At 44.8% G+C, this 15,507-nt stretch overlaps 1 long non-coding RNA gene across 2 annotated transcripts in view; it reads left to right on the top strand.

The window, feature by feature from the left end:
- LOC127488844 (uncharacterized) overlaps positions 1-15,507 on the top strand; it is a 49,966-nt gene that overhangs the window by 9,049 nt on the left and 25,410 nt on the right. The window contains exon 3 of one of the 2 annotated variants that reach the window (XR_011389040.1): positions 8,974-9,107. This is a non-coding gene — a long non-coding RNA (uncharacterized lncRNA). Of the gene's footprint in view, positions 1-8,973; positions 9,539-15,507 lie in introns of those variants that run through there. The other variant, XR_007916702.2, reaches the window with a different exon arrangement.

The following is a 15,507-nucleotide window of genomic DNA, read 5'->3' as shown; positions in this document are numbered from 1 at the left end:
ACATCAGATGATAGTGGAAAGTAGGGTCTTCTTGATGTGCCTGAGCACTGAGTTGGGCCATGGATTGTGGTGGAAGACAGAAAGGGAGGAAGAGGAATATTAGGCAAAATCATTGCCCTCTTATCCTTCTTTCTGAAGTGACCTCTCTAAAGCATCCACTTTTCCTCTGGCCATCAGATTCCCACACATAAATTTACTCTATTCTGCTTGTGTACATGCAATGAAACACACTTTAGCTATTTCTGTGTAAGATGTTGTGTTTGTGTAGAGTGGCTAAAATTGAAACAACAGCTTATTAGGCAGCCACGAAGTCTATTTAATTGAATGTCAGAGTTATAGTGAGAGAGGAAGAGAAGAGGGAAGAAGGGAGTGAAGGAGGGAAAGAGAGAGAGAGAAGAGGGAAGGATGTAGGGAGAGAGAGAAGAGAGAATCTTTCATCCACTGGCTCTCTCCCCAGATGGCCTCAATGAAGTCAGGAGCCAGGAGCTTCATCTGGCCTCCCACATGGGTAGCAGAGGCCCAAGTACCTGGGCCATTTTCTGCTGCTTTCCCAGGCCATTAGCAGGGAGCTAGATCGAAATGGAGCAGCCAGGACACTAACCCGCACTCATAGGGGATGCTGACATTGCAAGCAGCAGCTTTACCCTCTGTGACACAATGCTGGTCCCCCGAAATAAAATTCTTAAAGGTCATTTTTGATTTTGACTTAAACCAGTCCATATAACTGCCATCAGGTGGAATTTTAAGAATGCTCAAAGCATTTTGTTTACAACTAAACTTTCTCAGTAACTGAATACTGCCAAAAAAAAGGCATAACAGATTCAGTCTTCTTTTTATTTAGTTTTAAAATTGTATCTAATTGGCCGGCACCGTGGCTCACTTGGCTAATCCTCTGCCTGTGGGGCTGGCACCCCAGGTTCTAGTCCCAGTTGGGGCACTGGATTCTGTCCCGGTTGCCCCTCTTCCAGGCCAGCTCTCTGCTGTGGCCCGGGAAGGTAGTGGAGGATGGCCCAAGTGCTTGGGTCCCTGCACCTGCATGGGAGACCAGGAGGAAGTACCTGGCTCCTGGCTTTGGATCGGCACAGTGTGCTGGCCATAGCGGCCATTTGGGGGGTGAACTAATGGAAGGAAGACCTTTTTCTTGCTCTCTCTCTGTCTAACTCTGCCTGTCAAAAAAAAAGTTGTATCTAATTATTTATATTTTATTTGAATGACAGAGACAGAAATTCCATTCATTCATTCACTACCTCCCCCGCACTTCAAATGATCACAACAAGCAGGGCTGGGCAGGGGGCTAGAACTCAATCAGAGTCTAACATGTGGGTGGCAGGGACCCAGATTTCTGAGCTATTTTGAGAGGAGTCATGGGTTAATAAGCAGTCTGGAAATTGAGGGTAGAAAATGTTCCCCCCAAAAGTTTGCTGCCACCATTTCCCTGTGACACTGTCTTCTGCTGCCTTCTCAGGGTGTGCATTAGCAGCAACCTGGATTGGCATGGAAATGAGACTTGGACCAGGCACACTGATATAGGATGTGGGTCTCTCAACTGCTGCACCAATCATCCATCCCTAATCCCCTTTTTATATGAACCTTCAAGGCATTGCACTCGTCACTGTTGCAGGTGCAGTTTCTTGTATTTGATTCTTAAGGTGGACAGATAACCTTCTGTTTATTAAAATTAATTTCCATATGCCAAAAAGATAAATGGGTTTTTCTTCACTTAAAGAAATCACAGAAGTGATTCCCACCACCTTCTATAATCAGTGGAGATAGAGAGTAGAATAGTTTGAAGCTTTATAAGATGTAGGCTAGTATATAGGAGCTGCATATAATTCAAATATTGATTAATCCTATAGTACTTGAGGTGAATTTAATGGAATCTGAGGTGGATTTTTGTGTAAAATTGGGAGAAGGATTGTGATGCAACAATTAACAATACTACCTGTGATGCAAACATCCCTTATCAGAGAGCCTGAGTTCAAGTCCCACCTCCAGTTCAGATTCCAGCTTCCTGGGAGGTAGCAGGTCATGGCTCAAATACTGATACCACCCACATAGGAACCCATATTGGGCTGTGGGCTCCTGGCTTCAGCCTGGCCCAGCCTTGGCTGTTGTAGTCTGTTAGGGAGTGAATAAGTACATAGGACCTTTTTGCCACTTTTTTTAAAATATTTATTTTATTTATTTGAAAGAGAGATTTACAGAGAGAGGTAGAGACAGAGAGAGAGGTCTTCCATCTGCTGGTTCACACTCCAGATGGCCACAATGGCCAGAACTGAGCCAATCTGAAGCCAGGAGTCAGGAGCTTCTTCTGGGTCTCCCACATGAGTGCAGGGGCCCAAGGAATTGGGCCACCTTCTACTGCTTTTCCAGGCCATAACAGAGAGCTGGATCAGAAGAGGAGCAGCAGGGACTAGAACTGGCACCATATGGGATGCCGGCGCTTCAAGCCAGGGCTTTAACCCATGTGCCACAGCCTCTTTCTTTATCTTTGTTTCTCTGCCTCTCAAATATATGAAAATTAAAGAGAAAGAAACAGTATAGGTAGTCTAGAAAATGTATTAGGTCAATGTGGAAGACTTTCTGTTAGAAAACACCCTGGGGATAAGATGTACAGGCAAGAAGAGGAGTTGATTCCCAGGAGGTATGTGGGTTATTGTAGCTGAGGGGTATGTTATCTAAGTCAGCCAGCATGTGCCTCCCTTTCTTTTCTTCCCTCTTGTCCCCAGAAGGCCAGCTTGGTGCCTCTGAATCACAGCTTCCTTCTTGCTTTCCATCCCCCCATGCTAGACCTCCTTCCATTTGCTTTGTCCCCAGGGGCAGGCCCAGGGCCTGTAGGGCTAGAAGTACTGGCAGGAGACATGCAACTGGCTCATTCCCCTCCTGACCACTCCCAGAAGCCTTTCACCTTGGTTATGGCTTCCTCCTCCCAGTCCCAGCTCTAGTGCTGATCCTGCAATGGCATTGTAAGCAAAACACTCTTCTGACCACACTTATCCCACGGACCCTGGCCCATCCGTGCCTTCTCATCCAACAGCTGACTGTCCCCAGGATCCTTGAGCACTCTTGCTCAGGAGTCCTTCCTACTGAGTGTCAAGAACCTGATGAGGCTGAAGATAGAGAGCGCTGGCTATCCTACTTTTCTGTGACTGCTTAGCACCCCAATGACCCATGGGACCTGCAGTAAAGTCCAGCAGCTCCTGGGTACTTGCCACCTTCTCAATAGGCTACATCCACCCTACCTGGCCCATGCCTTCCAGGTACACTGGCAGGACGGGGCACAGCTGTGGAGGGCTCCTTATGAAGATCATGGGAGGTGGGACCTGACACTTGGACTGCCGGATACCACAGGTATTCTCAGGGTCCCTGCTGCTGTGTTGGTGGACTTCCTGGAGGAAGGACAGGAGTCACTGAGCCAGGATCCTCTTGATTCAACAAAGCATCAGTCATAGGGGCAGCAATCACCCTCTAAGTGGAGAATTCTTTTGCTCCAATGTAACTGGGGCCTAGAGAGAAGACTTAGTGGGAGAACTGGCAGTCTTGAGCCTCCAGAGTGAGGGCTGCTGCCCCCCCTTTCCCTTGCTTTGCAAGAGGCAGACTCCTGTGTGGCTTCCTTGCAGGGTGTCCTGGTGAGCATTTTGAGCAGGTGGGCTGCAGGAAGAGCTCGGTGTTGGCTGCCTACACTGGGGAGCTCCACAGGTGTCCACATCACTGCACCCCATCCTCAGCTCTGCTCCTTGGTGGATACTTGCTAAGCTTCTGATGTATATTGAACCTTTTTTTAGGGGTCAGGGATCCCAAAGGAACAAGATGTGCTCTCTTTCTTGAAGAGTTTTTTGTATGGAAAGAGGAAGGACTTCAAGAAAGCAAGCAAGTCATTGTACTAATCAGACCGGAATGCTATCAGGGCCGTGACCATGAGTGAAAGACATGTCCGCTATTCCTCAGAAAACGGGGCTGTGCAAGGGAGGGGTCCAGAGAGGAGCACAGGCTGTGGGAGGGCCCTCTTATTCCCAGATGAGAATGAGATCCATGTGGTGACCACATGCCTTTCTGAGCGCCAGAGCAACCCAGATGGGAGAACTGCTGGGCTCTAGCCAAAGAGTCTCATTTGCACCCCGCACTGCCAACATCTGCTAACTCATCTGAAACATGAAGGGGGACCCTGTGTAGAAGCCTGGGAGGCTTCTGGGAGTGGGGGCTGGCATGCAAGGACCCAGTGGGGAGCTGGTCCCATGCTGCTAGCCTGGATCTCTGCAGGGGCTCTCCACAGGCTTTGACCTGGACACCCACAAACCCTGGATCCAGTTTTCTGCCATCCAGGACAACATCTTTGAAAAGACATTTGCTACCCAGCTGTGCAGGAGGCTTGTGCCTTCAGTGACAACCTCAACATGAGTGCCTGATCTATTTTTTTTTTTAAAGATTTTTATTTATTTGGTTGAGAGGTAGAGTCACAGGCCGTGAGAGGGAGAGAAAGAGAAAGGTCTTCCATATGCCACTTGTATATTATTATTGGGTATAGTGGAATATTTGAATACAAACACATCATAAACTGAGCAAGCAATAGAACTAGGCCTTCTCTTTCCTTTTCTTTGTGTTTAGAGCCTACCAGCTCCTCCATCCCAGTTTGTTTCTTTTTTTTTAAGATGTATTTATTTATTTGTAAGGCAGAGTTACAGAAAGAGGAAGAGACAGAGAGAGAGAGGGAGAGACAGAGAGCGTTTCCACCTTCTGGTTCACTCCCCAAGGGGCCACATGGTCTGAGCTGGGCTGATCCAAAGCCAGGAGCCAGGATCTTCTTCCCAGTCTCCCACGTGGTTTCAGGAGCTCAGGTACTTGGGCCATCTTGTGCTGCTTTCCTAGGCATGTTAGCAGGGAGCTAGATCAAAAGTGGAGCAGCCAGGACTCAAATCAGTGCCCATATGGGATGCTGGAACTGCAGCCCCCCTACCCCCCGCACTTGAGCCCTCACCAGCTGCTCCCAAGGTGCACATGCGCAGGGAGCTGGCCCCGGAACACAGCCTGACCCGGGATGCCCTGGTCTCAATCCCCGCACAAAACACGGGCCCTGAGGTCCCCACTGGATGCGGCGCCCAGCGCTCAGGTCGGAGCTCAGCGGTCGAACCCGAGAGGGGAGCACTATGTGCGGGACCCCAGGGCAGGCCAGGAGGACTCCCGCTCCCCCATCAGATCCCGGGTTGCAGCCCAAGCTCTGCTCTGGACTCTGGCTGCAGGGGTGGCTTGGGTACTCCCGGCCAGCACGGGGAGACCCCAATGGCGCTCCCGCCCCAGAACTGCGGGCCTGGGGAGTGACCCGGAAGGAAGTTGGGTCTGACTTCCGCCCCCAGCACTGTGTCTTCCATGGCACAGCTGTGGACCCCAGTTCCTGCGCTGCTGTCAGCAATGTGGCTCTGCTGAGGGGTGGGGGACACAGAGCAGCCCACCTTGACCCCCTGGGCCTCTGGCTGTTCACTTCAGTTGAAGGGGAAGAGACCCAGGAAGTGTCAGGAGTCAAGTATACCGGAGGTGCAATCACGGAAGGCTTTCTGGTCACCCATGAAGGGGAGGCTCCCCGGGTACCCGTGGTCACCCGTGGAGGTGAGGCCCCTCCCAGGTACCCATGCTCACCCACGGAGTTGAGGCCACCCCATTACCACGTGCTCACAAACGGAGGTGAGGCCTCCTCAGTTACCATGTGGTCACCCACGGAGGTCAGACACCCCCCGGGTACCCGTGGTCACCCATGGAGGTGAGGCCCCCCAGTTACCACGTGCTCACCCATGGAGGTGAAGCCACCCTGGGTACTAGTGCTCACCCACAGAGGTGAGACTCCTGGGTACCCACAGAGGTCGGACCCTCCCAGGTACCTGTGGTCACCCACGGAGGTCAGACCACCCCCCCGGGTATCCGTGGTCACACATGGAGGTGAGCCCCCCCAGGTACCCATGGTCACCCGGGCGCCAGACCCCCTGCTGGGCCCGGAAGACCTTCCGTGCCCCTGCTTGGCTCAGAGCCCAGCGACGGCCGCCCTCACAGGCTACTAAGGCGAGGGCCTCAACGCCATCATGGTCTATGCTGCCAGCTTCCTCCCAGACAGCAGCTGCCAGGACTACCACTACGTCCTGGAGAACCACTTCCAGTGAGCGGTCGGGGAGGGGCCAGGATGGGCAGGGCAGGCGGGGTGGGGCCAGCAGGGCCGGGCAGGTACCGCTTGCCCGGGCTCCCCCTGCTGGCCCACTCTCAAGGCCTGGGCCTTTCTTGGGCCCCGGGGCTCCGCAGCCACCAGCACCACACACATCCATCACTAACACCATCAACATCACATTATCATCACCACGAATACCGTGAACACCCTCACCGTCACCAGAGCCATAGCCAGACCGGTCCTGCGGGGGCCCGAGGGGCTGCAACATGGCCCCCTCCCCAGAGCCCCAAGGCCCCCTCCTCCAGAGTCCCCGGCCCCCTCCCCAGTGCCCCCCGCCCCTCCCCAGAGCCCCCTGGCCCCCTCCCCAGAGCTCCCCCCCTCCCCAGCGCCCGCGGCCCCCCGAGCTCCGCGCCTTGCCCGAGCGGGGACCCCCGGATCCCCAAGGACCGCGGGGGAGGCCTGGGCCTGGCCAGGCGCGGCCGCCCTGACCCCGACGCCTTGGCCCGCGCAGCTACATCTTCCGCAGCCTGGAGTCCTGGTGGCCGAGGACTACGGGATCCTGTACCTGAATGGCGCCACGCCAGCGCAGGATGCCGGCGGGCTCAGGAAGCTACCAGAGAACAGGAGGCGAGGGAGCTGGCGCAGGCGGGCTCTGCACTCGGGCCTGCCCGGCCCCTCAGCTGCCCTTGGCTTGTGGACGCAGCTCCCGGCGCCGCCCCTGCCACCCTAAAATCTGTTTCTGGCCACCGCCTACCAAATCTGCTTTCTGTTCATCTCTACCTCCTCAATTTCTAGCAGGTGGAGAAATGGGAGCTGGAAAACCTTCCGGGTCTGTTCTCTCCTGAGTTTTTTCTTTGGCTGTCCCAGTTGTTAGCATGGAGACTTGCTCACCAACAGAAAACTCCATTTTATGAAAATGCTAGCATGTAACTAAATGGTTTATGCATTTTAGGATTTTCTGTCAGTTTTATAATTTTTTTGGAGAACGAATGATCTGTTTAATCATGAGGAACTATTGTTTCATAACTAAACTTTACAATATATATTCTGAGAACTTATATTTATACTTAATATATATGTTATATATATTATATTGGCATTGATTAGCATTTTCAGTTTCTTTAGTAAAAGTATTTTTATTCTACAGACGAAGTTGAAATGTATAAATTTGTAAGAAAAAAACCTGTACTATACTCATTTATTCTTCTTAGTAATTACATTGATAGCATTATTATGCAAATTAGGAGTACTGTTGGTTTATATTGTGGCTTCAAGATGAGTATTTTTCCTAAAAGAAGTACAGAAGATAATTTAGGGAAGGGGCAAGGGGACATTTTATTTTTGGCTAATATACTGCATAGAACTGTTACACAGCTGTTTCTTAACTGAAATGTTGCTTTGTAATCTCCATTATTTTAGTGTGTTTTTTAATTTTTTCCAGGAGATTGTAATAAAAATGGAAGAAAAACCAAGTTCTGCTTTGGACTCTGAAGAGACTTTTAATTCTTGTAGGTAGGGCGGCGCCGCGGCTCACTAGGCTAATCCTCCGCCTTGCAGCGCCGGCACACAGGGTTCTAGTCCTGGTCAGGGCACTGGATTCTGTCCCGGTTGCCCCTCTTCCAGGCCAGCTCTCTGCTGTGGCCAGGGAGTGCAGTGGAGGATGGCCCAAGTGCTTGGGCCCTGCACCCCATGGGGGACCAGGATAAGCACCTGGCTCCTGCCATTGAATCAGTGTGGTGCACTGGCCGCAGAGCACCGACCACGGTGGCCATTGGAGGGTGAACCAATGGCAAAAGGAAGACCTTTCTCTCTGTCTCTCTCTCTCTCTCTGTCCACTCTGCCAGTCAAAAAAAAAAAAGAATTCTTGTAGGTAGGTAGTATATACAGAGATATAGAATATTACAAAATAATGTATAAGATCCAATATCTTAGAGGATTCTAATCTTAGAATAGTGAGAAATTATGACTTGTGCTTTTAAAATGTGATAATATTTAAATATTACTGTGATATGTGATTATCTGCAGAAATAATGAGTAACAGAAACTGTGATATCCCAAATTCTTGTAAATGAGCTTACATCAGATATCTGTTGCTCTCCTATCCTACAGTACACTGGTTAGAACAAATGTACATGTAGTATTAACCTTTATTATAATTTGTCTTTTGTTTTTCCCATATATCTTTTACAGTACTAAAGACTTCTTTCGGGGTACCTAATAAAGTTAAAATGCAAATGTGATTAATTAAGTGCTGTTTGTTAATGGCCTTTTAGGGCTCTTCAGCAAACAGGGCAGTTACGGCTCAAACAGTAATTATTTGAAAGGATTCAGTAGTAAAGAAATGTGTATTTTATTTATTTTTGTTACCATTCACTTCACAATTTGAATTTTTCTTTAGTAAATGTTTATGAAAACATGATGCATTTATGATAACATAATATAATAAACAGTAGATGTTTATTATAACAAGAAAACCCAGGAACAACAAAGTATAAAGTATTTTCAGTATTCTTTGAGAATTTCTATACTGAACTAAGTTGCATAAGATCTTGACTTTTTTTAGGAAAAGAAAGTGTAGATTCAATATTAGTACATTTTAGCATTGTAGAGGACCATATATATTTTTGAAGAAATACTTTGAGTTCATTGTGCTTAGGGTACATTAGTTCTGCTGCTTGTCTCACAGTTCTATAAAATATATGTGAGAAGCATTGTGTACCTTGAAACTCATTTGAATATTATACTGTTGACTTTTCTATAGTAAATATGGAGAATTTGGGTAGTTTGTGTTCTTATTTGTATCCATATTCCATCTCCCTTCCCAGGACTGTGTCATTTGTTTCCTCAGATCCCAGGTGGGCTTTATGTGTAGAATGATGCCTTGTATACAGGAAGCACTTCAGAATGTGGCAAGTGACAACATTTTTACAATTTGTTTATGAATTCCAGAAATGAGATGGTAAGTGAAACACTTGACATCTTTATTTTCTAGCACTCAGACAGTGTAACTAATCAGTCTTTCAAGTGTCACAGACTCTAAAAAGCTTTATGTGCCTGTGGAATTCTGGAAGGGCAGCCTCACAGCGGTGAAGCACCTATACTGTTGTGGTTTTTCGCTGTGCCCTGCCCGTCTTACTTAAATAAAAGCTGTAGTTGTCCAAATCCTACTTTTAGTCCTAAAGGGTAATATAAAGCTAGAATTTGCCATGTTAAATAATAGAGAGATTCCCTATCTGAACCTATTATAGCCGATCACAGCAAGCAAAAATATGAATGTAAAAGATAGTTAAATTAATTAATTAATTAATGATTTAACATGTGACTGAGGAATGTTAATATGATATATGTGAACTATATGATGGCAGTACTATTAGGAAGGGTAAATATTATTTTTTTTTAACTTTTATTTAATGAATATAAATTTCCAAAGTACGATTTATGGATTACAATGGCTTCCCCCACATACCGTCCCTCCCACCCACTACCCTCCCCTTTCCCACTCCCTCTCCCCTTCCATTCACATCAAGATTCATTTTCGATTATCTTAATATATAGAAGATCAGCTTAGTATACATTAAGTAAGGATTTCAACAGTTTGCTCTCACACAGAAATATAAAGAGAGAAATAATAGATGATTTTTTTTTAAATGATGATGAAATCAGATCAGACCTATTGTCATGTTTAATCCCAGTGAGAGTCAAGTTGGGAGTTGATAATTTCTTTCTTTCTTTTTTTTTTTTTTTACAGAGGATCAGTTTAGTATGCATTAAGTAAAGATTTCAACAGTTTGCACCCCCATAAAAACACAAAGTGAAATATATTGTTTGAGTACTCGTTATAGCATTAAATCTCAATACACAGCACATTAAGGACAGAGATCCTACATGAGGAGTAAGTGCACAGTGACTCCTGTTGTTGACTTAACAAATTGACACTCCTGTCTATGGCATCAGTAGTCTCCCTATGCTCCGGTCATGAGTTTCCAAGGCTATGGAAGCCCCTTGAGTTCTCCGATTCTTATCTTGTTTAGACAAGGTCATAGTCAAAGTGGAGGTTCTCTCCTCCCTTCAGAGAAAGGTACCTCCTTCTTTGAAGACCTGTTCTTTCCACTGGGATCTCACTCACAGAGATCTTTTGCCAGAGTGTCTTGGCTTTCCAAGCCTGAAATACTCTCATGGGCTTTTCAGCCAGATCCGAATGCCTTTAGGGCTGATTCTGAGGCAAGAGTGCTATTTAGGACATCTGCCATTCAATGAGTCTGCTGAGTATCTCGCTTCCCATGTTGGATCACTCTCCCCTTTATTTATTCTATCAGTTAGTAGTAGCAGGTACTAGACTTGTTTATGTGCTCCCTTTGACTCTTAGTCCTTTCATTATGATCAATTGTGAACTGAAATTGATCACTTGGACTAGTGAGATGGCATTGGTACATGCCACCTTGATGGGATTGGATTGGAATCCCCTGGTATGTTTTTAACTCTACCATTTGGGGCAAGTCAGCTTGAGCATGTCCCAAATTATACATGTCTTCCCTCTCTTATTCCCACTCTTATGTTTAACAGGGATCACATTTCAGTTAATTTTTAACACTTAAGAATAACTGTGTATTAATTACAGAATTAAACCAGTCATATTAAGTAGAACAGACAAAAAAACTACTAAGAGGGATAATGTATTAAGTTGTTCATTAACAGTCAGGGCTATGCTGATCAAGTCACCGTTTCCTATAGAGTCCGTTTCACTTCAGGAGGTTTCCTTTTTGGTGTTCAGTTAGTTGTCACCGATCAGGGAGAACATATGGTATTTGTCCCTTTGGGATTGGCTTATTTCACTCAGCATGATGTGTTCCAGATTCCTCCATTTTGTTGCAAATGACTGGATTTCATTGTTTCTTACTGCGGTATAGTATTCTAAAGAGTACATATCCCATAATTTCTTTATCCAGTCTACCGTTGATGGGCATTTAGGTCGGTTCCAGGCCTTAGCTATTGTGAATTGAGCTGCAATAAACATTAGGCTGCAGACCGCTTTTTTGTTTGCCAATTTAAATTCCTTTGGGTAAATTCCAAGGAGTGGGATGGCTGGGTCGAACGGTAGGGTTATCTTCAGGTTTCTGAGGAATCTCCAGACTGACTTCCATAGTGGCTTGACCAGTTTGCATTCCCACCAACAGTGGGTTAGTGTCCCTTTTTCCCCACATCCTCGCCAGCATCTGTTGTTGGTAGATTTCTGAATGTGAGCCATTCTAACCGGGGTGAGGTGAAACCTCATTGTGGTTTTGATTTGCATTTCCCTGATTACTAATGACCTTGAACATTTTTTCATGTGCCTGTTGGCCATTTGGATTTCCTCTTTTGAAAAATGTCTATTGAGGTCCTTGGCCCATCTCTTAAGTGGGTTGTTTGTTTTGTTTTTGTGGAGTTTCTTGATCTCTTTATAGATTCTGGTTATTAACCCTTTATCTGTTGCATAGTTTGCAAATATTTTTTCCCATTCTGTCGGTTGTCTCTTCACTCTCCTGACTGTTTCTTTTGCAGTACAGAAACTTCTCAATTTGATGCAATCCCAATAGTTAATTTTGGCTTTGACTGCCTGTGCCTCCCGGGTCTTTTCCAGAAACTCTTTGCCTGTGCCAATATCTTGAAGGGTTTCTCCAATGTTCTCTAGTAACTTGATGGTGTCAGGTCGTAGATTTAGGTCTTTAATCCATGTTGAGTGGATTTTTGTGTAAGGCGTAAGGTAGGGGTCTTGCTTCATGCTTCTGCACGTGGAAATCCAGTTTTCCCAGCATCATTTATTGAATAGACTGTCCTTCCTCCAGGAATTGGTTTTAGATCCTTGATCAAATATAAGTTGGCTGTAGATGTTTGGGTTGATTTCTGGTGTTTCAATTCTGTTCCATTGGTCTATCCATCTGTTTCTGTACCAGTACCATGCTGTTTTGATTACAACTGCCCTGTAGTATGTCCTGAAATCTGGTATTGTGATGCCTCCAGCTTTGTTTTTGTTGTACAAGATTGCTTTAGCTATTCGAGGTCTCTTGTGCCTCCATATAAATTTCAGCACCAATTTTTCCAGATCTGATAAGAATTCTTTGGTATCTTGATTGGTATTGCATTGAATTTATAAATTGCTTTTGGGAGAATGGACATTTTGATGATATTGATTCTTCCAATCATGAGCATGGAAGATTTTTCCATTTCTTGGTATCCTCTTCTATTTCTTTCTTTAAGGTTTTGTAATTTTCATCGTAGAGATCTTTAACGTCCTTGGTTAAGTTTATTCCAAGGTATTTGATTGTTTTGGTAGCTATTGTGAATGGGATTGATCTTAGAAGTTCTTCCTCAGCCATGGCATTGTCTGTGTATACAAAGGCTGTTGATTTTTGTGCATTGATTTTATACCCTGCTACTTTGCCAAACTCTTCTATGAGTTCCAATAGTCTCTTAGTAGAGTTCTTTGGGTCCCCTAAAGAATCATGTCATCTGCAAAGAGGGATAGTTTGACTTCTTCCTTCCCAATTTGTATCCCTTTAATTTCTTTTTCTTGCCTAATAGCTCTGGCTAGAACCTCCAGAACTATATTGAATAGCAGTGGTGAGAGTGGACATCCCTGTCTGGTACCAGATCTCAGTGGAAATGCTTCCAACTTTTCCCCATTCAATAGGATGTTGGCTGTGGGTTTTTCATAGATTGCTTTGATTGTATTGAGGAATGTTCCTTCCAAACCCACTTTGCTTAGAGTTTTCATCATGAACGGGTGTTGTATTTTATCAAATGCTTTCTCGGCATCTATTGAGATAATCATATGGTTTTTCTTCTGCAGTCTGTTAATGTGGTGTATCACATTGATTGTTTTGCGCACATTAAACCATTCCTGCATACCAGGGATAAATCCCACTTGGTCTGGGTGGATGATCTTTCTGGAGTGTTGTAGCATTCTATTGGCGAGAATTTTATTGAGGATTTTTGCATCTATGTTCATCAGGGATATTGGTCTGTAATTCTCTTTCAGTGCTGCATCTTTTTCCGGCTTAGGAATTAAGGTGATGCTAGCTTCATAGAAAGAATTTGGGAGGATTCCCTCTTCTTCGATTGTTCTGAATAGTTTGATTTGAATTGGCGTTAGTTCTTCTTTAAATGTCTGGTAGAATTCTGCAGTGAATCCATCTGGTCCTGGACTTTTCTTTGTTGGGAGGGCCTTTATTACTGTTTCAATTTCTGTCTCAGTTATGGGTCTGTTTAGGTTTTCGATGTCTTCCTGGTTCAATTTAGGTAGGTTGCATGTGTCCAGGAATCTATCCATTTCTGATAGGTTTCCCTGTTTGTTGGCATACAAGTCCTTGTAGTAATTTCTGATGATTCTTTTTATTTCTGTGGTGTCTGTTGTTACGTTTCCTTTTTCATCTCTGATTTTATTGATTTGGGTCTTTTCTCTTCTTTTTTTAGTTAGTTGGGCCAATGGAGTGTCAATTTTGTTTATTTTTTCAAAAAACCAGCTCCTCGTTTGGCTGATTTTTTGTAATGTTTTTCTTGATTCAATCCTGTTGATTTCTTCTCTGATTTTCATTATTTCTCTTCTCCTACTAGATTTGGGTCTGGTTTGCTGTAGGTTTTCTAGATCCTTGAGGTGAATTGAAAGCTCATCTATTTGGTGCCTTTCCAATTTCTTGATGTAGGCAGCAATTGATATAAACTTTCCTCTTAACACTGCTTTTGCTGCGTCCCATAAGTTTTGGTATGTTGTGCTGTTATCCTCATTTACTTCCAGAAAGTTTTTGATTTCTCTTTTGATTTCTTCTATGACCCATTGTTCATTCAGGAGCATGTTGTTCAACCTCCATGTGTTTGCATATGCTCTAGGGATTCCTGAGTTGCTAATTTCCAACTTCATTCCTTTATGGTCTGAGAAGCTGCATGGTATGATTCTAATTCTTTTGAATTTGCTGAGACTCGCTTTATGGCCTAGTATGTGGTCAATCCTAGAGAAGGTTCCATGTACTGCTGAGGAGAATGTAAAGTCTTTAGCTGTAGGATTGAAAGTTCTGTATATATCTGTTAGATCCATTTGGGCTATAGTGTCGTTTAAATCTACTGTATCCTTGTTGATCTTCTGTCCTGTTGATCTGTCTATTTCTGAGAGTGGAGTATTGAAGTCCCCCAGTACTATTGTATTGGGGTCTAAGTCTCCCTTTAAGTCCGTTAACAAATCTTTTAGATAAACCGGTGCCCTGTAGTTAGGTGCATATACATTGATAATTGTTATAGCTTCCTGTTGAATTGATCCCTTAATCATTATATAGTGTCCCTCTTTGTCTCTCTTAACGGTTTTTGTGGTAAAGTTTATGGTGTCTGAAATTAAGATGGCTACGCCTGCTCTTTTTTCATTTCTGTTGGCATGGTATATCTTTTTCCAGCCTTTCACTTTCAGTCTGTATGGATCTTTGTTGGAAAGATGAGTTTCTTGTAAGCAGCAAATAGATGGGTTTTGTTCCTTAACCCAATCAGCCAATCGGTGTCTTTTAACTGGACAGTTCAGGCCATTCACGTTCAATGTGACTAATGATAAGTGGTAACTTTGCCCTGCCATTTGCCAAAGATAAGTTCTAATATATGCTTTGAATTCCCTGTGATCTTTTGCTGTGAGCTTTCCTTCCTTGGTTTTCTTCCTTTACCTTCTTTCATATTGATGACCGTGTTTCTTTGTTTCTGTGTGTAACACATCTTTAAGCATCTTTTGCAGGGCTGGACGAGTGGCAACAAATTCTTTCAATTTCTGTTTTCTATGAAAGGTCTTTATTTCACCTTCATTCACAAATGAGAGCTTTGCAGGATATAATATTCTGGGCTGGCAGTTGTTCTCTCTTAGTACCTGGGCTATATCTCGCCATTCCCTCCTAGCTTGTAGGGTTTCTGATGAGGAGTCAGCTGTGAGTCTGATTGGAGATCCTCTGAGAGTAATCTGACGTTTCTCTCTTGCACATTTTAGGATCTTTTCTTTATGTTTCACTGTGGAGAGTTTAATTACAACGTGTCGTGGTGAGGATCTCTTTTGGTCGTGTTTATTAGGGGTTCTGTGAGCTTCCTGTGCTAGGATTTCTCTGTCCTCCAAACCTGGGAAATTTTCTGCTAATATCTCACTAAAAAGGCCTTCTAATCCTTTCTCCCTCTCCATGGCTTCAGGAACTCCTAGAACCCGAATGTTGGGTTTTTTAATAGTATCCTTCAGATTCCCGACAATATGTTTTAGATTCCTAATTTCCTCTTCTTTTCTTTGGTCTGACTGTATCCTTTCCTGTTCTCTGTCTTCTAAGTCTGATATTCTCTCTTCTGCTTCACCCATTCTGTTTGTAAGGCTC

The sequence above is a fragment of the Oryctolagus cuniculus genome, chromosome 5 (assembly GCF_964237555.1).
Source record: "Oryctolagus cuniculus chromosome 5, mOryCun1.1, whole genome shotgun sequence".
In the NCBI taxonomy this organism is placed as follows: domain Eukaryota; kingdom Metazoa; phylum Chordata; class Mammalia; order Lagomorpha; family Leporidae; genus Oryctolagus; species Oryctolagus cuniculus.
This window is presented reverse-complemented; position numbering and strand designations above follow the sequence as displayed.